At 39.5% G+C, this 22,916-nt stretch overlaps 1 protein-coding gene across 1 annotated transcript in view; it reads left to right on the top strand.

Moving 5' to 3' along the window:
* The window catches only part of PARP8 (poly(ADP-ribose) polymerase family member 8), a 1,481,732-nt gene that overhangs the window by 765,443 nt on the left and 693,373 nt on the right, over positions 1 to 22,916 (top strand). The gene's annotated exons all lie outside the window — the stretch shown is intronic.

Below are 22,916 nucleotides of genomic sequence, written 5' to 3'. Positions count from 1 at the left end.
AGAAATCAGACATTAATGATGATAACCATTCACATCAGCTCTTTTATCTATGTACCCCTGGCAATTCAAACGCAGGTACTGTGATATAATTCATTCCTTCATTCATTCTCAGTTTACTTGTTTATTCCATTTTAGCATAACATGGGAGCTGTGACCTATCTTAGCATTCAGTGGCCACAATGAAGGGCAGAATATCCTGCACTGGATGCCAGCCCATCACAGCACAGTGATACCATTTGGTTTTATTGTTTCTACCTCTCAACTATATCAAAGATACAGTATTTTATCCAGTGAGCTGTTGCATTTAGACTCACTGACATGGCATGGAGTCCATATCTTGTTCATTTTGTTTCTTTTTTTCTAGATGTAAATGAACTTTAGAATTAAGCACAAACCAGGAGGTATAGGGAACAAATTTGACTGAGTCTTCACTAGACATGATTTTCAGATGTTACAATATAGGTTCATAGGTTCATAGATTAGTACTAAGCTATCTGCCCTTGCAAGCCATTTTAAGCCTAGCCAATTATCCCTTGTGAGACTCAAACCCTGCACCTTGTGTTTGTAAGGAAAACACCTTAACCATTAGGCCACCCACCTAACCCACAATGGTAGTAAAAGTATCCCTAGATCAACATTGTTAATACTTTGGGAATATAAACATGTAGTCACATACCATTTTGTTGCCACAAGTTTCTTGAATCTTTTCATCCCAGTCCAACGTACAGTAAACACATATATTAGTATGCTAGTATCATTAAACTCATGACACATTTATACAAAAAGTTGCTGAACTTTATTTTAGTTTATTTATTTTGCATGCAGTCCAACATTTTTTTCTTAAGTTCATATGCTGTTTTCTATTTACTTTACCATGTTAATAGGAGACCGTCCACAAAACTTCAAGTTTACTGATTACTGCACAGACTGACAAAAATAATGTAAACAGTTGATTTATTATACAATCATTTAAATATTTATTATTATTTATTTATTTGTTTTATTTTACATTTGTTGACTGGGATTGTCTGACTGAGCTGAAGGGCCCTTTTTCAGCTGAGGGCTGGGGAGAAAAGCTCCAACATAGTATACAATTTTTATTGTAAATTAGCATTAAACAACAATGTTACAGGGTTAGTACAAGGCATTAAGCAGCAATAGGTTCATAGGTTCATAGGTTCATACTAGGCTATCTGCCCTAGGGCATTTATAAGCCTAGCCAGAGTGTGTATGGCTTTTGCCACCCATATTAAATTAATTTTGCTATGCCCTTTTTCAAGGTTAGTATACTGTGCCTCTGTCTAACAGTGACACAGAAGTGATACCCGGGGTAAACCTACGATCTCCCATCCACTCATCAAGATTCCTCTTGAAGAGAGTCAATGAGGGACTCTGCCTAACCTGGACTGGGATTTTATTCCAGAGTGAAGGGAGCCTCTGGGTTATGAATCTGTCCCTCCAGCATGTCCTATTTATTTCAGTGCTGAGGTTCAAGTCCCTCGAGCGTGTAGCTCGATGGGATTTGGATTTTCTGAGGTGCAGTTATGAATCTGTCCCTCCAGCATGTCCTATTTATTTCAGTGCTGAGGTTCAAGTCCCTCGAGCCCCAGGTCCCTAATTACTTCTTCTGTACTTAATGGATTACCACCTATGTGGTAATTTGTGGGCACTTTGTTTTTGCCAAAGGGGATGACTATACACTTTTTGGCGTTTAGCTTGAGGCCATGGCTCTGGCACCAGTTGTCTGTTTCTATGAGGCCCTTTTGGAGGATGCTTGTGTCGGCTGGAGAGTCTATTATGGCGCCCAGTTTGCAGTCATCTGCGAACTTGGTCAGCCACAGTCCTTCCATGTTGGCCTTTACCTCTGAGAAATATATACCGAACAAGAGAGGTCCCAGGACTGAGCCTTGTGGGACGCCACTTGTAACTGGTTTGGAGTCTGACATGGCTCCAGCTATTCTAACCATGTGGGTTCTGTCCTTGAGCCAGTTTGCAACCCATCTAGTGACATAGGAGTTTATATTTAAGCTGGTGAGCTTATCTATAATGCCCGAGTGGGGTATTGTATCAAAGGCTTTTGCGAGGTCCAGGTAGGCTGTGTGGACCACCTTCCCTTGTCAATGGCCTTGGTGACTGTTTCAAAGAAATCGACCAGGTTCAAGAGGCAGGATCTGCCCTTAACAAAGCCGAACTGGGTAGGATCCAGTGTCTGCAGGTCCCCAATATCTTTATTTATAAGGTCCATGATGATCCTTTCCATAGCTTTGCAGACCAAGCTAGTGAGACTTATGGGGCGATAGTTTCCAGGATCCGTTGAGGCACCACCTTTGTGGAGAGGGACCACTGTTGCTGTACGCCACTCTTTGGGTACATATCCTGTAGTAAGGCTGAGATTGAACAGTAGTTTTAGGTTTGGGTTTAGCTCTTCTTGGAGTTCATGTAGGACGCAGCCCAGGACACCGTCTGGTCCCATTGATGCTGTGTTTCTTGCTTTGGAGAGGGCAGCTCTTACCTGAGCATCTGAGATGTCAGGGGGGCAGCACTCTACTAGGATAGATATTAGCCCTTTTGGTGGGGGGGGGGGAGTTTGCGCTGAACCTGTCAGCTAGGATGTTGGCAATGTCTGTGGGTTCGGTGTATTTTTTGTCATTTTGGACTAATTCTGAGCATATCTGGGAATTCTTGTAGAAATAGGAGACAACAGTCAGAAATAACGCAGATGCTGGAAGATAAACTCTTTATATAAAAAACACGGCAAAGCTTTCAGGTAAAAACCCTTCTTCAGTGCATACATTTCAACAGTTAAAAACAGAATATTTATATGGTGTGGGTCAATATCACATGACTTGCAGCCAAGTAGTCACATGACATGTATCTAATAAAACATAGTATTTTCACTTTAATTTTGTTTGTTGTAAAAACTTTAAAACAGGTTTCAATGTTATCACATCATTTATTCCTGGTGGTTTATCTGCCTGTAACCTAAGTATCCAGTCATATTCTTTCAACTCCAGTTTATTATTTATATCACCCCCTCTTTGTGTTGTCTCAACTACATGTATTACACGGAATGTAAATCTGTGTTTAGCTCCATGTTCCTCTATGTGCTTATATAGGGAGTTAGTTCTCACAGCCCTATTGATCTCTGATTTGTGTTCAATTATTCTATTTTTTAATTTTCTTATAGTTTTACCTATATAGAACGATGAACACTCTGAGCATGTAGCCATATATATTACTGAGGTAGTGTTGCAAGTAGCTTTGACATGAAACTTGTAAACTTTCCTGGTGACAGGATGTTTAAATAAATGACTATTACTTTCATGAATATCTGTACAGCATGTACAATTATAACATTTGTACGTTCCTGGCTTTGTAATATTACTGGCTTTCAACGTATGAAAATCTTTATAACACAATTGTTGGTTTAGTGTTCTCATGTTTCTAAAAGAAAAATATGGCTTGTCATCTAATATTTTCCTTACTTCCGTACATGCCATTAGTATAAGCCAGTTTTTTTCTATAACCCTTTGTATTAAATGTGTATTAGAGTTATAGGAAGTAACAAATCTCACTTTATTGTCAGGTTCCCTTGCTCCACCCATTGTAGTTAATATATATGGCTACATGCTCAGAGTGTTCATCATTCTATATAGGTAAAACTATAAGAAAATTAAAAAATAGAATAATTGAACACAAATCAGAGATCAATAGGTATGATATAAATAATAAACTGGAGTTGAAAGAATATGACTGGATACTTAGGTTACAGGCAGATAAACCACCAGGAATAAATGATGTGATAACATTGAAACCTGTTTTAAAGTTTTTACAACAAACAAAATTAAAGTGAAAATACTATGTTTTATTAGATACATGTCATGTGACTACTTGGCTGCAAGTCATGTGATATTGACCCACACCATATAAATATTCTGTTTTTAACTGTTGAAATGTATGCACTGAAGAAGGGTTTTTACCTGAAAGCTTTGCCGTGTTTTTTATATAAAGAGTTTATCTTCCAGCATCTGCGTTATTTCTGACTGTTGTCTCCTATTTCTACAAGAGTTCCTGACTTGCCACTGGAGATATTCCTGAGGTCTTGTGCAGCCAGACTTTTCGTTGGTAATGGAATCAGCAAATTTGAATTTCTCAGTTGAAACTCTACTTACTACTGAGATAAAGCCATTGTTGAGTTATGTACCTACAAATTCAGTTAACTATGGAAACAATGTTACTAAGAATACTACACATTCTGTTGAATTTATGAACAAGTTACAGCTACTGGAGAAAAAATTGACTTCATTTAAAAAGCTGCAATGGCAGCGTTTCAGTTTTTGTGCTTATCTCGAGAGAGGAATAGTGCCCAGAGGCCTAAGAATAACCAAAATGCCTTCATATGGGAATGTCTTTCCTAACTTGCTTAAACGCTCGCAACAACTTAACCTGCAATTGAGCCTGGACTATATGAGTCTAATGAATGACTTTTTTGTGGAGGTAGAATTAGATCTAAAGAAAGAAATTTGTTGTCTAGATAAAGAATTACGAGATTCGCAGGTCTTCTCAGACAATACTGAAAACTATGAACAATTGTTCAATAGAATAAATTCACTAGATAAAAGAATGGAGGAGTTGAAAAAGGAAAAGCTGTTACGTGATGCTAACGATTTTGCGCTAGGTCACATCTTCACGTGGCCTAAAATCACGAATAAAACTAACACTAATGGGGTGTTTAATCATAAACATAACAAAAATAAAGCATTAGACTCCCTGGATACTTTTGAAGAGACATCGATGGTCCCGGCGCAAACAGAAGTGATTGCTATAGTGGAACAGACCAACCAATTGGATCACGCGATAGCGATAACTCCCACTGACGTACCGAACGTTGACGTGAATACATCTAAACATGAGAAGCATCCCACGGAGGGTAAAGAAAAGGGATTACAGCAACACGGAAAATTACAACAAACTACACTTAACCTGAAACGTTTCCAGTTGATTCAAGCAGAAGCAGTACCAGAACGTAGTTTCCAAAAAGACAGAATGGCTTCAACTAGTACATTAACACCAACCAAAAGGAAAAATAGCAGCCCTTTAGGACTCAGCAAACATGTCCGACGATAGAACAAGGTACATTGAATTTGTCAAGCTTCATGTTAACAGAAGCACATTACTCACTGCTACGAAAAGGCTTGAATTTTATTCCAACAGCAAGCGATGATTTGGTAAATGTAATAACAGATTTGAAACTGTTTGTTAGAACGATAACCTTAAAAATGTTATTTGGTAATAAGAGTAATGTTGAGTCTATATGTAAAAGGAGAAGCACATTTATACCGAGTAATGTACCAGTATTGACAGCGTTTCACGACTTATGTGAACAGGAAATTAGAGCAATATACAATGGTAACTATAAATGTGAAAGTACAGCATTTTCAAAGAACTTTAATCTGAATAAGGAAGAGCATAAAGCATTGAAAACATTGATTAATAATAATGATATTATAATTAAAACAGTGGATAAGGGTAATGTTACTGTTGTAATGGACAAAGATAAGTACATACATTCTATGGGAATTCTGTTGAATAACACCAAAGCTTTCAAAGTTATTAACCATAGTGATGTTAAAAAATGTATTAGCACAATTAATATGGTTATATATGAATTGCAATTACAAGAAGATATAGACATAGATCTTTTTAATTTTCTTACAGTACCATGTCCCCTTATACCAAGATTATATGGAGTTCCAAAAATACACAAATCCACCACGGATCCGCCTATGAGACCTATAGTCTCAGGTGGAGGGTGGATAATTTAACCCATATCTATTTACTTACAACAACAATTATATCCTCATATGAAAGGTTGTAGTACTGTGTTAAAGGATACTACTGATTTTCTGATCAAGCTAAAACAGTGGCAACAATCATCAAGAACAAAAATAAAATCATATGATAATATTATGCTAGTTACGTTGGATGTTACATCTCTCTTCACAGTAATACCCAATGAATTTGGTATTAACTGTATAAGAGAATTCCTAATACAACAAACTTCCTATACAGCACGTAAAATAGAAACTATTTGTGCATTGTTAGATTTAGTTTTAACAAACAACATATTTTTGTTCGACCAACAAATATATCTACAAATATCGGGTGTAGCTATGGGTACATCCATAGCAAACACCTATGCTAACCTGGTATTATATATCTGGGAGCAGAAATGTATACTAAATGAAGACAATAATTTTGCAAACAACATAGCATTTTATCAGAGATTTGTAGATGATTGTTTTTTATTGTGGAATGGGACTGAGTCTCAGTTGAAGTCATTCTTATTATATTTGAATGAAAGTACTAATTTTTTAAAGTTTAAAATGGAAGTCTCTAAGGACAAGATAGTGTTTTTAGATCTATTGTTGAATAAAACTATAGATTCTTTTGAAACCAGTATATATCAAAAAGAGGTACACTCAGGACGATACTTAAATTCAGACAGCATGCATGCTCCCCATGTATTTAAGAGTATAGTAGGGTCACAGTTGGGCAGAGTTAGTAAATTAAACACTAATGAGGTTATGTTTAATATACAACTTGAATCTACAGTACATGAATTACTTTCTAGTGGCTATAATAGTAGATTAGTTTTGGAATGCAAGAATAAAACCATAGCCCTAAGGAATACCACTCTCAAACCCACATATAGTGAGGGTACTACAATGGGTGGAGCAAGGGAACCTGACAATAAAGTGAGATTTGTTACTTCCTATAACTCTAATACACATTTAATACAAAGGGTTATAGAAAAAAACTGGCTTATACTAATGGCATGTACGGAAGTAAGGAAAATATTAGATGACAAGCCATATTTTTCTTTTAGAAACATGAGAACACTAAAGCAACAATTGTGTTATAAAGATTTTCATACGTTGAAAGCCAGTAATATTACAAAGCCAGGAACGTACAAATGTTATAATTGTACATGCTGTACAGATATTCATGAAAGTAATAGTCATTTATTTAAACATCCTGTCACCAGGAAAGTTTACAAGTTTCATGTCAAAGCTACTTGCAACACTACCTCAGTAATATATATGGCTACATGCTCAGAGTGTTCATCGTTCTATATAGGTAAAACTATAAGAAAATTAAAAAATAGAATAATTGAACACAAATCAGAGATCAATAGGGCTGTGAGAACTAACTCCCTATATAAGCACATAGAGGAACATGGAGCTAAACACAGATTTACATTCCGTGTGATACATGTAGTTGAGACAACACAAAGAGGGGGTAATATAAATAATAAACTGGAGTTGAAAGAATATGACTGGATACTTAGGTTACAGGCAGATAAACCACCAGGAATAAATGATGTGATAACATTGAAACCTGTTTTAAAGTTTTTACAACAAACAAAATTAAAGTGAAAATACTATGTTTTATTAGATACATGTCATGTGACTACTTGGCTGCAAGTCATGTGATATTGACCCACACCATATAAATATTCTGTTTTTAACTGTTGAAATGTATGCACTGAAGAAGGGTTTTTACCTGAAAGCTTTGCCGTGTTTTTTATATAAAGAGTTTATCTTCCAGCATCTGCGTTATTCATATCTGGGAATTCCCACCCAGGTTCCTAACATAACTAAAGAAAGCCTTGTGATTATCCTTAGTGTCCTGTGCAATTTTTCTCTCGAAGCTGGCCTTAGATGATTTTATGAGTGCCCGTAGTTTTTTGCTAATACTAATCAGAGATGCCTTCCCTTTTTGGGATTTTGCTCTATCATGTAGTAGCTTCCTCCTTCTATTGTATAGTTTGTTTATGGCTTGGGTCCACCAGACAGGACATCTGCCTTTGGAGGATTGGGTCTTGGTTTTATTTGGGATTGCATGATCCATGCATTCCTGAAGGTGTTCATAGAATGCGTTTATAAAGGATTTTGTGGTCTGGGCCGTATTATCCACAGGCCCGGGGGCTTTGAAGGATTCCACCTTGGTTTTGAGGAGTGTGAAATTTGCTTTAGAGAAGTTTTTCACTGTGGTTTTCTGGGCATGGGGTGGGGTCGGGATGTGAATATCCATTGAGATTAGTTTATGGTCTGATCTTACCAGTGAGGGATACACTTCTGGTCTGGAGCATAGAGTCCCCATGTTGGTGATGATCAGGTCCAGTATGTTGTCCCCTCTTGTGGGAGTGGTAACAAGTTGTTCCATAGCATTTGAGTTTAGAAGTCACCCAATATAATGGTGTTTGGAGAGACCTTCATATTTTCCAGTGTTCTCAGGAAGGCCGAGTGGAGTTCCTGGGTTTGGGAGGGTGGTCTGTAGCAGGCTATAAACTGGAAGGCAGTTTTACCCACTGTTAGTTGCACATGGATAGTCTCTGATGCTTCGTGCTGTGCCACCAACCTGGAGGTGTGGGTATCTTTGACGAATATTGATACTCCCCCTCCTTTTGTGGTTCGGTCCAAGTTTTGGGGCCGAAAAGCATGGTATGAGGTATAACCTGGTAGTGCTGGGGTGCTCTCGAGAGCCTTGAACCAGGTTTCTGTTACTGCACAGATATCGATGTTCTCCATGCTAAGGAGAGTTTCGAGTGCATGCATCTTGAGGTTTAGACTTCTGGCGTTGAGTAGCATTACTCTTAGTTTCTTATCCCTTGTGATACCTATGGAGGTGGGTTTGTCTTTTGAGCCTTGCCTAAAAAAGGCACTATGGGGGTAGCAAGAGTCTTTGCCAATATCTGAAAGCCCAGGGGTGACAGGTGCAAGCCGTTCCTAGCGAAGCATCGTGGCTTGTCGAGCATGTCATCCCAGGCTGACAGACATTGGATCCCCTTTGAATGACACCAATACTTAAGCCAATTGTTGAAATTGATAATCTTGTCTTCATACTGTGGCATCATTCTTGGTGAGGGTAAGATGCTACTCAAGGTCAGGGTCATACTGGCCTGGGCTACATGCTCAGAGAGCTCCTCTATGTCTCTTTTCATGTAGTCCAGGGAGGTACGTCTCAGGTCATTCACACAAGCATGGACAATGACTGAGTCATATTTGTACTTGCCTTGGAGTGACCTGAGTGCTTGTGTTATGTGGCGGATCCTAGCACCCGACAGGCAGCTCACCGTGACCTTCTCCTTGTTCAGCCTGGTGAGTGGGACGTCAGTGTGCCTGATGATAGAGTCACCTATTACAAGTGTATCAGGTGTGTTGTTTAGCCTTAAGGGCTGTGACTGTTCGGCACACTGGCTTTGTGAGCTATGTGTTGCACGTGTTTTGTTTTGGGGTAGCGGTTGCTTGGGTGTCTGCTTTGGAGGTCTCTGCTGCTTAGGCAGATTTTTATTTAGAGCCTCCAAGTATGTTTTTGTGTGTCTTGCTGTCGTGGTAGGTCTAAGTGAGACTGGAATTGTAGTGAGTGTGGTTTCCTTCTCCTCCTGACTGGTTACGCCAGTACTGAGTTGAGAGAGCTTAGCCTCCAGTTTGGCTATATGGTTGCATCTCTCACATGTGTTGGAATTTGTTGGGAGGAGGAGAGGGTTGTCTGTGTACATGAGGCAGTTGTAACATTGCCTCAAGATTCCCAGATTCACCAGCTGGACTGGAGAGGATATTGACAACTGACCTTTGGACATGCTAGAATAGTATTGGGAATTTCTTTATAATTGAAAAAAATGGCCAATGGGGAGCAAGGTACTCCATGTTATACAGTGTTAATAATCATGAATATAGCAAAACTATTTATAAGATGTATAAAAAGAAATATGTCATTAAGATGAATATAGTTTTTCGGGTAAGTGGTTACAAACACCCAGTTTTATCATAATGTAGTTGCATGAAGGCAAGACAATTACAATAGAATGTTTCTCTGAGGTGATTTGCTTAACAGATTTTAGAAAACAGTAGAAAGACTATTCAAGGAAGATTAGAGAAAGTTAGAGTGAGTTAAGGGCAGAAAGTAGATTAAGGTATGGGAAGTAGGGGATGATTAAGGAGGGAGAGTGCAGTGGCAGGACCAGTGACTTTAGTGCTCTTTGGTGGCTGTCTTAAATTGTTTAGGATGTGTAAGGGTCCTGATTTCTAGTGGGAGCCTAGTCCAGGCAATAGTGGGGTGATAGCTGTACATGCTGCATCCAAATTTAGACTTGGTTTTGTAGATTTGTAGTAGATCTTGGTTAGAGCTAAAGAGAGGTCTGGAGGGAGACTCATGGGAGATGAGAGGGGATAGTGGTGGGCAGTAGGAAGGCTGGTATAGGATAGAATGGATGATCTGGAGCTGAGAGAAGAAGCTGGTGGGGTAATTCAAGCCAGTTTTGGTGTTTTTAGAGAGAGACAGTGAAGGGATTTGATAACACCCTAGTTAAATCTTTGCAATTTTGTCATTGTTAAAAGTTCTAAATGTACCGAGATTCTTTTCAGGTGGGTTTAAATTTTGAGTCTTCTTATTTGTAAGTACTTTTAAGCCCAAGATTTTATTTATTTAACATTTGTTTACTGGGAAAGTCCGACTGGGACAGAGCCCATTTTCAGTGGAGGCCCAAGGAGAAATGTTCAAGTCGCATGTCTTTTGATTGTGGGAGGAAACCTACACAAATGCAGGGAGGACATATAGACAGAAATGTTCAAGATGCACGTCTTTTGATTGTGGGAGGAAACCCACACAAATGCAGGGAGGACATATAGACTCTGTATAGAAGGCACCCCAGCCAAGAATTGAACAGAAGGACCTCTTGCTATGAGGTGACAATGCTAACCACTGCATCACTGCGCCATACATCATTATTCATTTATTTTTTAGTCTAGTTTTTGAGCAAAGTGTGTTACACTAGGGTGGGTGTTATTTCTGTCTTTTTTATTTATTTGTTTATTTATTAATTGATTGCTTGATTTGTTTATTTGAATTTGGGAGTCAAGACATTGCCATGATTCCAAAGGCTCAGCTTCAGTCCTTGCCCTGATATGAAGCAAAAAGAGATATACTGCCGTTACAATCGGACAGTATAATTAGCCTTTCCTGATAAAGGTATTTACACAGAATGAATTTCAAAACATATAGATCCGTGGTGTTGGTGCTGCGGCAGCATTGTCACCTCACAGTAAGACGCTGTCCAGTTCGATTCTCAGCTAGAGCGTCTTCTGAGTGGAGACATGCATGAATGGGCGTACCTTCATTAAAGGTTGTGCGTCAGGGCTGGCAACTCGGCACGTAAAAATCAACTGCCAATCATTAGCGGACCGGAGTTCCGCTGTGGCGACCCCTAACCGGGAAAGCCGAAAGACACAACAACACAACATTAGTTAACCATTTCACATGCAAGAGTTTGAGTTTTGAACAGAAATACTTTTATGATGGAAAATTACTAGTAGAATAATAGTATGGAAACAGATGGAACATGAAATTCAAATTATATTAAATATTGGTTAACTACATGATAAACTTTTGCAAATAGACAGTTGTGTATTAAAAGTACTGCTTTTTGCATACAACATCGTAATGGCAGAATCATTTTTATAATAGGGAACATTTTATGTGAATTTTTCTTTTTTTGTTTACTGTATGCCTGATGTTCATACCTCTCAACCTGGAAACATCAAAAATCTGCAGAAAGGCCCATGAAAAATAGGTACAAATTGGTGTGCTGATTAACATAATTTGCATGCATAAAAAAGTAACCCCACCCACTCCAATGGAATTGTGGGATACCTACTTTCAAATGCAAACCGAAGAACAGGCAACCAAAATATGCCCCCAGAGTCCCCCTGCAGCCATTTCAATGTCCCATTATTTGGCTGTTTCACCCCATTTACCGTAAACACTATAATGTGCATACTGCTTTACTTCGACAATGATTTGGATTTTAGTTTACATTTTTATAGCACAAACAGTGATCTACTAAACAAAGCAATACAGTCTCACAATGAAAATAGACTTAGCATTACCGGGGAAAAATTATATCCCACACACGTACAAATTAATAGCAGAGATTAAATTCCAAGACAATGTACTTATTTCTAACTATTGGCTTAAAAGTAACTCATCAATAACTGAACAACAATTAAACCAAGCTTTAACATTAACAAATAAAGCATTGCCTTTGAAAAAGTTAACTTACACACATCTCATGATCAACAACAATGCATATCTTACCCCCCTCAGTATTACACAAATTTAACCCTTTTAATTCACCAAACTGTCCTTATTGTAGGTCACAGGAAGCCGATCTAACTCTTATGTTTTGGAGCTGCAAATGTGTATTTAAATTATGGAACTCATTAAAAATCCAACTACAAAAACAAGGTTATGAAAAAGTAACTTTTACATGGGAATACACACTACTTCACACTCTCCCCCAGGAATATCCCATAATCAAGCGACCGTACATATCACATTATTCCTATTAATGAAATTGTACATAGCATCCAAATGGGGGGACAAAATGAATATAATTTGGGCCGAATTCAAAAAGATGGCAATTAAACAAATGCTAGCTCATAAATGGGTAACTGATGCAAAAAATAACAGTGTTAAGAAACTAAAAATGCGTGAACAGATATTTAACATACTGCTAGTTTAATCCACCCACATTATCATAAAGATGCAGACATTTATGCGCAAAGTTATACGTTCAACATATATATATATATATATATATATATATATATATATATATATAGATATGTAATGACAAGATTTCTCCATAACAGGGTAAGCTTGATAAATGAATGTAACAAAAGAATTGATGGCACTTTTGTATAGTTGTAAATACTGATGTTTCATGTTGATGTATAAATACTGTTCACCTTTATTTCTGTACCCAGTGTATTAATAGATTGTTGATGTTGTTTGGTCTTTGTTTGCTCTGTACATTGAAAAACTCAAAATAAAAAAAATTTTTGGAAAAAAAAAGAAAATAGACAGCATTAAAACTGCTCTGCCTTTGAAACTCACATTAATTGAAACAGCATTGAAACCCACACCCAAAGAAAATGCAGCTGTCCAGTGGCGGATAAAAATTACCTTTGGGCTGTTTTCAGATCATAGGCCCCTTGCACACAAAACATACATGTGCTCTTTGATACACCTTCCTGACTGTATTAAATTATATTCCTTGTATAATACATCACACTTGTTTGAGCGAGTTTTAAATTTATTGTTTTGAACATTTTTCCAATAAGCAATGAAACAAAATGCATGAACCAATAATGACAAAACTGCCCAATTCAGAACATTCTATCATAAAAGTCTACTCAAGCTACTTCCACAATCCACCAGTATCAGTAAATATGCAGAAGTAAAAGTCATCTAAATAATTTCACATTAAAGAAATCTGTAACTAATGAAGATGTTGCTGCTAGCAAACAACTTTATATTTCATTGTTTCATCTACAAGTAAAGTGCCTGTTGCCCTTGAAGAATAAATTGCCTATGTTACATTAAAAAATGATAAGCCAGTAATATTTCAATAGGGAATGGATGACAAACTGCTAGCAGGTTGATAGTTACTAGGTATCTCTGCCAAAGGAGGACATTCTCAGGACTACATCATCCACCCCCTTTAAAAGTACAACACAGCACAGTGTCAACAATTCATGTACATACTGGGAACCCACAGCCTTCTGCAGCAAAAGCAAGTATACTACCTGTTGTGCTACTAAATGCAAGCAGACTTTGTATAAGCTGTACTAAACTCCTCTTTCCCTGAAGAACTGTGCAGCACAAGAAATCAGGAAAAAGCAAACATTTATTGGGGGGAGGGGGGAGACAAAGGCCCAAACCAAGGACACATTTTAATCATTGCTTGTATAATCTTAGAAAAGTTGCTAGAATAAAATGTTGTGTTACCATGTGTTTCCTGAAAGATAGGAAGACTGGAACTTAAATGGCTATCATTATTTAGTGAATTCAGTTCTCACTGATTTGCCAGAAAACAATACATTTTATTTTATTTTTATTTAACATTTGTTTACTGGGAAAGTCTGAATTGGAATGACACCATTTTTCAGCAGAGGCCTGGGGAGAAATGCTCCAGACACATGTCTTTGTATTGTGGGAGGAAACAGGAGCACCCAGAGGAAACCCCCACAAATGCAGGGAGGACATGCAGACTCCGAACAGAAGGCACTTCAGCCCAGAATCCGATCAGAGAACCTCTTGCTGTGAAGCAACAACACTACCACTGCACCATACACATTTTAAGAGGGACAGACCAAAAGTATGAGCCAAACTTTTCAACATTCTGTGAAAATTTGTACAATTGACAGCTATAACTCCTTCTTGTACCTAAGGTATAGGGTTTGAGTCTGAGTAACCCTAACCACCAGGTATACCTAACTGGGGCATTTTACAAACACTTACACACACACACACACACACACACACACACACACACACACACACACACACACACACACACACACACACACACCAGCAAAGAGCCAGTTAAAATGACATGCACACACACACTCCAGCAAAGAGCCAGTTAAAATGACATATACACACACCAGCAAAGAGCCAGTTAAAATGACATATACACACACCAGCAAAGAGCCAGTTAGAGTGACATACACACACCAGCAAAGAGACAGTTAAAATGACATACACACCAACAAAGAGCCAGTTAAAATGACATAAACACACACCAGCAAAGAGCCAGTTAAAATGACATACACACACACCAGCAAAGAGTCAGTTAAAAATGACATACACACACCAGCAAAGAGCCAGTTAAAATACAATGAAATTGTACACAGTATTTTGGCTTGTAGATAGAAACACTAAAATAAATGCAACAATGGTTGAATGATAAATTGAATACCGTGTTGAACACACATAGACACCAGATAAACTAAATGCAGCAATGGTTGAAGACTGAATGGCTGTCTGGTGGAGTTATAATGCCATGGCTGTGGACTTATAAAAAGTACACAGATCTGGCCAGCTGTTAAATAAAATAATGCCCAACAATATGAGTACAAATAATAACAGTTGTTTTTCTTCTTACCTGGAGGACTCTGCAAAATATGGATTATGCCGCCCACCATCACATATTCACAATTTCCCTCCGAATCCAACAGGCAGTAGCTGATGTCATCACACACATCCCTATAGGCTGGTGATATGTGGTGACATCAGCCAAAAATTTAAAGTGGTAATACAAAAAAAAGACCTGGAATTTCAGAAATTAAGGGGGTCACTCGGGAATTTGTGGCTCCCCAATATTTTGCCCTCAAAACCAGTAAATACCAAGGAATTCAGTACGGTTGAAAAGTCTGCTGATGTTAAGTACAGTAGTACATAGCAACATCTCTTTTTATAGTTGAGTGGGATATAAACATATGACACACACACACTATTTACCTAATAAATGTAGGAACTATTTAAAAAATTTAAAGTGGTAATAAAAAAAAAAAAAAAAAAGACCAGGAAATTCGGAAATTAAGGGGGTCACTTGTGAATTCATGGCTCCCCAATATTCTGCCCTCAAAGCCAAGGACGTCGGGAGACATACGCACTGTATGCATTACAGTACAAATAATGTGAATGGGGGGTAGCAACAGGGCAAGCACTAGGACCCAGGAGGAATCACCTTAGCTGTATCAAGAAAAGAAAAAATGGTTGTGTAGTTAATAAAAGCATCATGACTTGAGACTGCACTGCAATTTACAACTCATCAGGTATTTTCATTTTATTATTGTTTCAGCCCGATTTTGTATGGAAGGTTTTAATTGCCCGATTAAAAGGTGTAAATGTTCCCTGGACAGTGGCAAAGTCACAAAACATGAAAGCCACTTCCTGGTTTTCTTTTGGGATTTTCTCTTAATCCTTGATGCAGTCTTGATACTGTAATTTGCGTAAATTTTGCAGAAGTGAAGGGGGGTGTCCTTGCTAAAGTTTACAAGAGTACAGGCAAGAAAGCTGGTAAGTATGTTTTCTAAACCAGCATCTTTAAAAAAATCAGAATTGTATTCTCTGTTGTTGTAAGTTGGTGAATTCACTATTGCTGCTCAGATTTGTTTGTCATTATTATTTTGGATAACTAATGGTCCATTTATTCTCCATCTCTGCTATTCATACTTTTAAAAAGTACCTGATTTACCTCACATTTTTGTCCTACCCCATCCTAATTTTTTAAATTTTCCTGTAAATAATTAGGGATTACAGTAAGCCAGTATTGCTTTACATTATAATCTCATACTTATTGTTCAGAAAATGTTTATGTTAAACTTGTCATCTTAACTTTTTTTAAGTGAAGTACAATAATATTTTAAAATAATGTCCCAAGTTTTCCCCCATTGTTTTTGACTTTGCCCAGAATTCTGTCGCATAGAAGTTGAGAGGTATGCCGCTTTTATTGGCTGAATCCTGTGTTTTTGTATCTGTGCCACATTCAGACTGTGTGCTGGGTTTAAATGGCTTAAAAGTGCTTCTTTCTTCATCAAATCATTATTTTAAGATTCTGGACCAGCTGCAGGATTGACTAACTTGCTCAGTGGCTGCCGTCCAATTTATTTTGCCTTCTCATACACTTTGGAGCTTTAGATTGTGACAAGTTTGTTATATACCCAAGCAGAGCTCCACGTGGTCCTGCAGAGGGGTCCTGGCAACAGAGAACTGAAAGAAGCGACCACTTTCCAGATTTAAGTATTTTTTTGGATTTTTTTATCTGCATTGTCCTCTCTGGCTTTCATTTAACTAGCTATAACTGTTTTTGTGTCTATCTGCTGATTTCTGAAGTATCTGCACTTAAAAGTAGCATTTTGGTCGACTCTGGTCGATTAATACTGTTTTTTTTTATTTTAACTGCTGAGGCTGCCCACTAAAGTGTGCTAGCCTGTGTAAATCGATTTTACTGTTTGCTTAATTGCATTTCTGTGTGCTTTCCTGAAAAAACAAAAAACAAAAAAAAATACTCCTTGTTTTCCCACCTTTGCTTGACTAGTTTGGACCAGTATACAGGCTTTGCAGTATTCTGGGCTGTGTGTAGTTCCTGTGTTGGCCATTGCCTTACTTGGATAGAAGGAAGTTTCTGAGCTCACCAGTGGGAGTGGGGAGCCTTGAGCAGCCTATCTGTCCCTGGGGGAAGTGACCTCAGCACTTGAGCTGTAAATTATTGGTTGCTTTGGACCATTTCTAGCTCTTTTCAAGTTCCCTGTATAAAAATCCGCCTCAGGGTGTTTTTTTCTGGCTATATACCCAAGCAGAGCTCCACGTGGTCCTGCAGAGGGGTCCTGGCAACAGAGAACTGAAAGAAGCAACCACTTTCCAGATTTAAGTATTTTTTAGCTTTTTTTATCTGCATTGTCCTCTCTGGCTTTCATTTAACTAGCTATAACTGTTTTTGTGTCTATCTGCTGATTTCTGAAGTATCTGCACTTAAAAGTAGCATTTTGGTCGACTCTGGTCGATTAATACTGTTTTTTTGTTAATTTAACTGCTGAGGCTGCCCACTAAAGTGTGCTAGCCTGTGTAAATCGATTTTACTGTTTGCTTAATTGCATTTCTGTGTGCTTTCCTGAAAAAACAAAAAACAAAAAAAAATATACTCCTTGTTTTCCCGCCTTTGCTCGACTAGTTTGGACCAGTATACAGGCTTTGCTGTATTCTGGGCTGTGTGTAGTTCCTGTGTTGGCCATTGCCTTACTTGGATAGAAGGAAGTTTCTGAGCTCACCAGTGGGAGTGGGGAGCCTTGAGCAGCCTATCTGTCCCTGGGGGAAGTGACCTCAGCACTTGAGCTGTAAATTATTGGTTGCTTTGGACCATTTCTAGCTCTTTTCAAGTTCCCTGTATAAAAATCCGCCTCATGGCGTTTTTTTCTGGCTATATAACCAAGCAGAGCTCCATGTGGTCCTGCAGAGGGGTCCTGGCAACAGAGAACTGAAAGAAGCGACCACTTTCCAGATTTAAGTATTTGTTGGCTTTTTTTATCTGCATTGTCCTCTCTGGCTTTCATTTAACTAGCTATAACTGTTTTTGTGTCTATCTGCTGATTTCTGAAGTATCTGCACTTAAAAGTAGCATTTTGGTCGACTCTGGTCGATTAATACTGTTTTTTGTTAATTTAACTGCTGAGGCTGCCCACTAAAGTGTGCTAGCCTGTGTAAATCGATTTTACTGTTTGCTTAATTGCATTTCTGTATGCTTTCCTGAAAAAACAAAAAACAAAAAAAAAATACTCCTTGTTTTCCCGCCTTTGCTCGACTAGTTTGGACCAGTATACAGGCTTTGCTGTATTCTGGGCTGTGTGTAGTTCCTGTGTTGGCCATTGCCTTACTTGGATAGAAGGAAATTTCTGAGCTCACCAGTGGGAGTGGGGAGCCTTGAGCAGCCTATCTGTCCCTGGGGGAAGTGACCTCAGCACTTGAGCTGTAAATTATTGGTTGCTTTGGACCATTTCTAGCTCTTTTCAAGTTCCCTGTATAAAAATCCGCCTCAGGGCGTTTTTGCGTGGTTGGGCGCATAGCGCAGCAGTGGTTATACAGGTTTAAACTATTTCTGGCTCCGCCAAGTCTGCTCTTCAATTTTTCACTTAGAAAGCTCTACTCAGTCTATTTAGCTGTATATATTAGCACTGTTTTCGGACTTCTAGTCTTAGCAAGCACTCTTATAATAAAGTAAGCACTCTTATACTAAAGTAAGCACTACAGCCATCCACTACCCCCTGTGAATACCCACTTCCCTTAAAGGCACAGCACTCCTTATAATATTCTAGTATGTTGAGTGGTAGACCACTAGCATCCTCTCTTGTTCAGCTGGTTAACCTGGGAATCTTAAGACAATGTTACAATTGTCTCATGTACACAGACAACCCTCTCCTCCTTCCTACTAACACAAATACTTGTGAGAGATGCAACTATATAGCCAGACTGGAGGCTGAACTCTCTCAACTCAGGACTGGCAAGACCAGACAGGAGGAGAAGGTACCCACACCAAGCAAAACCGGTCACACATAAAACCACCACCACTACAAACCAAACACATAAGAACACAAAGACATACTCGGAGGCTCTTATAAAAAACTTACCAAAACAACAGAGGCCTCCAAAGCAGACACCCAGAAATACACCCCCACAAAACGTAACACCTACAACGCATACCTCAAACAACAGGTGTGTCACACAATCACAGCCCCTAAGGCAAAACACTATGCCAGAGACATTAGTAATAGGTGACTCTATAGTCAGACACACCAACGTTCCACTTACCAGGCTGAATAAGGAGAGGGTAACGGTGAGCTGACTATCGGGAGCTAGGATCCGCCACATTACACACGCACTCAGGTCACTCCAAAGCAAGTACAAGTATGATGCAGTCATTGTCCATGCTGATGTGAATGACCTGAGACGTACCTCCCTGGACTACATGAAAAGAGACATTGAGGAGCTCTCCGATTATGTAGCCCAGACTGGTATGACCCTGACCCTGAGCAGCATCCTGCCTTCACCAAGAATGATGCCTCAGTACAAAGACAAAATGATCAATTTTAACAATTGGCTTAATCACTGGTGTCATTCTAGGGGGATCCAATGTCTGTCAGCCTGGGATGACATGCTGGACAAGCCGTGTTGCTTCGCAAGGGATGGCTTGCACCTGTCACCACTGGGCTTCCGGATACTGGCCAAGGCTCTTGCCACCCCCATAGTGCCTTTTTTAGGCAATGCTCAAAAGACAAATCAACCTCCGTAAAAAACAAAAATGGAAAAAATTTAAGGGTAATGCTGTTCAACGCCAGAAGTCTAAATCTCAAGATGCAGGCACTCGAAGCACTTCTCAGTATGGAGAACATCGATGTCTGTGCAGTAACTGAAACCTGGTTCAAGGCTCCTGAGAGCACTCCAGTGCTACCAGGCTATACCTCATATCATGCTTTTCGGCCTCAAGTTCCAGGCCGAACCACAAAGGGAGGGGGAGTGTCCATTTTCATAAAGGACACCTACACCTCTCGATTGGTGGCTACCCATGAAGCATCAGAAACCATACAAGTTTTACTCACCATAGGCAAAACTGCCATACAACTGGTCGCATGTTATAGAACACCCTCCCAATCCCAGGAATCCCATCAAGCATTCCTGAAAACACTGGAGGATATGAATGTCACACCAAACACCATCATATTGGGTGACTTCAACTACCCCAACATAGACTGGGCCCACTATTCTAGCCCTAACACCCTAGCCCAAAGATTCCTGGAATTCATTAACTCAAATGCTATGGAGCAACTGGTCACTTCTCCTACGAGGAGAGATACTATACTTGACCTGATTATCACAAACATGGGGTCCAAATGCTCCGCACCAGATATAAACCCCTCACTAGTAAGATCTGACCATAAACTGATCACGTTGGATGTACATATCCTACCCCCACCCCCAGAACAAAATACTACAGTGAAATATTTTTCAAAAGCTGACTTTACACTCCTTAAGTCAGAAATGATATCCTTTAAGCCTACTGGGTTAATGGAAACCACATCCCAAAATGCTGAATCCTACACAACAGCCTTCTACGGACATCTCCAAGAATGCATGGATCAAGCAATCCCAACTAAAACCAAGACCCTCTCCACCAAGGGAAAACGCCCGGTTTGGTGGACCCCGGCTATAAACAAACTGTACAACAAAAGAAGGAAGCTACTGCAGGACAAAGCCAAATCCCACAAGGGAAAGGCTTCCCTGATCAGCACAAGTAAAAAAACTACGTTCTCTCATAAAAACATCTAAAGCCAACTTTGAGAGAAAGATTGCCAAGGATACCAAAGACAATCACAAGGCCTTCTTCAATTATGTCAGAACCATGGGAGGAAATTCTCAGATATGCTCTGAGTTGGTACACAACGACAAAAAATTCACTGACCCTACCGACATTGCCAATATTCTGGCATATAGGTTCAGTGCAAATTTCTCCCCTCCCTCACCCCCTAAAGATGTAGTAATTATCCCTGCTGAATGTAACCTACCTGTCATCTCAGACATACAGGTGAAATCAGCACTCAACAAAGCAAAAAACACAGCATCTATGGGACCCGATGGTATCCCCGGTTGTGTGTTACGTGAACTTCAAGATGAACTAAACCCGCACCTAAAAACGCTATTCAATCTTAGCCTCACTACAGGATATGTACCTGAACACTGGTGCACAGAAACAGTGGTCCCACTCCACAAAGGGGGAAATTCTACTGACCCTGGTAACTACCGCCCCATAAGTCTGACCAGCCTGGTCTGCAAGGCTATGGAAAGAATCATCATGGAACTCATAAATGGCGATATTGGAGATCTGCAGACCCTTGATCCCACCCAGTTCGGTTTTGTAAAAGGCAGATCCTGCCTCTTAAACCTGGTTGACTTCTTTGAGACAGTCACTAGTGCCATCGACGAGGGCAAGGCTGTCCACACTGCCTACTTGGACTTGGCTAAAGCCTTTGACACGATACCACACTCTGGCATCATAGACAAGCTCAGCAGCCTAAATGTAAATCCATATGTCACAAGATGGGTAGCAAACTGGCTAAAAAACAGAACCCATAAGGTCAAAATTGCTGGAGCCATGTCAGACTCAAAACCAGTCACGAGTGGTGTCCCACAGGGCTCAGTCTTGGGACCACTCTTATTCGGCATTTACTTCTCGGATGTGAAAGCAAATATGGGAGGATTATGGCTGACAAAGTTTGCAGATGACTGCAAACTGGGTGCCATAGTTGATTCACCTGCTGACACACACATCCTACAGAAAGGTCTCACTGAAACGGACAACTGGTGCCAGAATCATGGCCTCAAACTTAATGCCAAAAAATGTATAGTCATCCCCTTTGGGAAAAACAAAGTACCCACAATTTATCACATAGACAATAACCCACTGAGTACGGAAGAAGTAATCAGAGACCTGGGGACTCAAGTCGATAGTGACCTCTCCTTTGACAACCATGTTGCCAAAGTGGTCAGAAAGACATTCTGCCTTGCCCACCTCATCATGAAGGGATTCTCATCCAGATCAAAGGAGGTCATTGTACCTCTATATTCCTCACTTGTCAGGCCCATGATTGAATATAATGCTCCATTTGGGATGTATCTCACCCGGCACATGCAACAACTGGAAAGACCCCAGAAGTACCTCACCAAGAGGATCATGGGTCTCAAACATGTGCCTTATCCAGCTAGATTAAAGAAACTCCAGCTCTATTCAGTAGCATACCGCCTGCTCAGAGGTGATTTGTGCCTAACATATAGGGCCATGTCCAACCAAGAACTGATGGACATGCTCCATCTCAAAAAATCCAGATCCACCAGAACTACGCGAGCTAAAGATTTCAACCTCTGCACAAATATGAATAAAACATGCTGGAGGGATAGATTCATAACACAGAGGTTACCCGTACTCTGGAACAAAATCCCAGTTCATGTGAGACAGAGCCCTTCATTGGCACTGTTCAAGAAAAATCTCGATGCATGGATGGGAGATCGTAAGTTAACCCCGGGAGTCACCTTAGTGTCACTACTAGACAGAGGTATAGTTTACTAAATAATGGGGTCCCACATGTGTCACTACTAGAGAGGCGCAACTATATAATACGGGGTGGCGTAAGCCACATCATTGTTGGCTAGGCTTGTAAATGCCCCAGGGCAGATAGCCTAGTACACTACTATGAAACTATGAAACTATTAGTGTTTGGAGCATGTGACATAAGATAAGATGAGAAGGTGTATTATGGAAAGTTGGAATATATGAGATAGGAATTTCACAGTATAACTAGATGAAGGTTTTATAAAAATCAAATGAAAAAATTAACTTAAGTGGCCATTGAAATGACAGCTGTAAGAGTGGGGCACTATGTGCTGCACAACTGTTCAGCCCTGATTTGAATTGTGCTAACATGAATAGGGTGATGGAGAAGGGCTGGGTTGTGAGAGGG

This window comes from Protopterus annectens, chromosome 1.part1, assembly GCF_019279795.1.
Source record: "Protopterus annectens isolate FY-2018-M chromosome 1.part1, PAN1.0, whole genome shotgun sequence".
Lineage (NCBI taxonomy): Eukaryota > Metazoa > Chordata > Ceratodontiformes > Protopteridae > Protopterus > Protopterus annectens.
The sequence above is the reverse complement of the archived record's forward strand: the minus strand, read 5'-3'. Positions and strand labels throughout refer to the sequence as shown.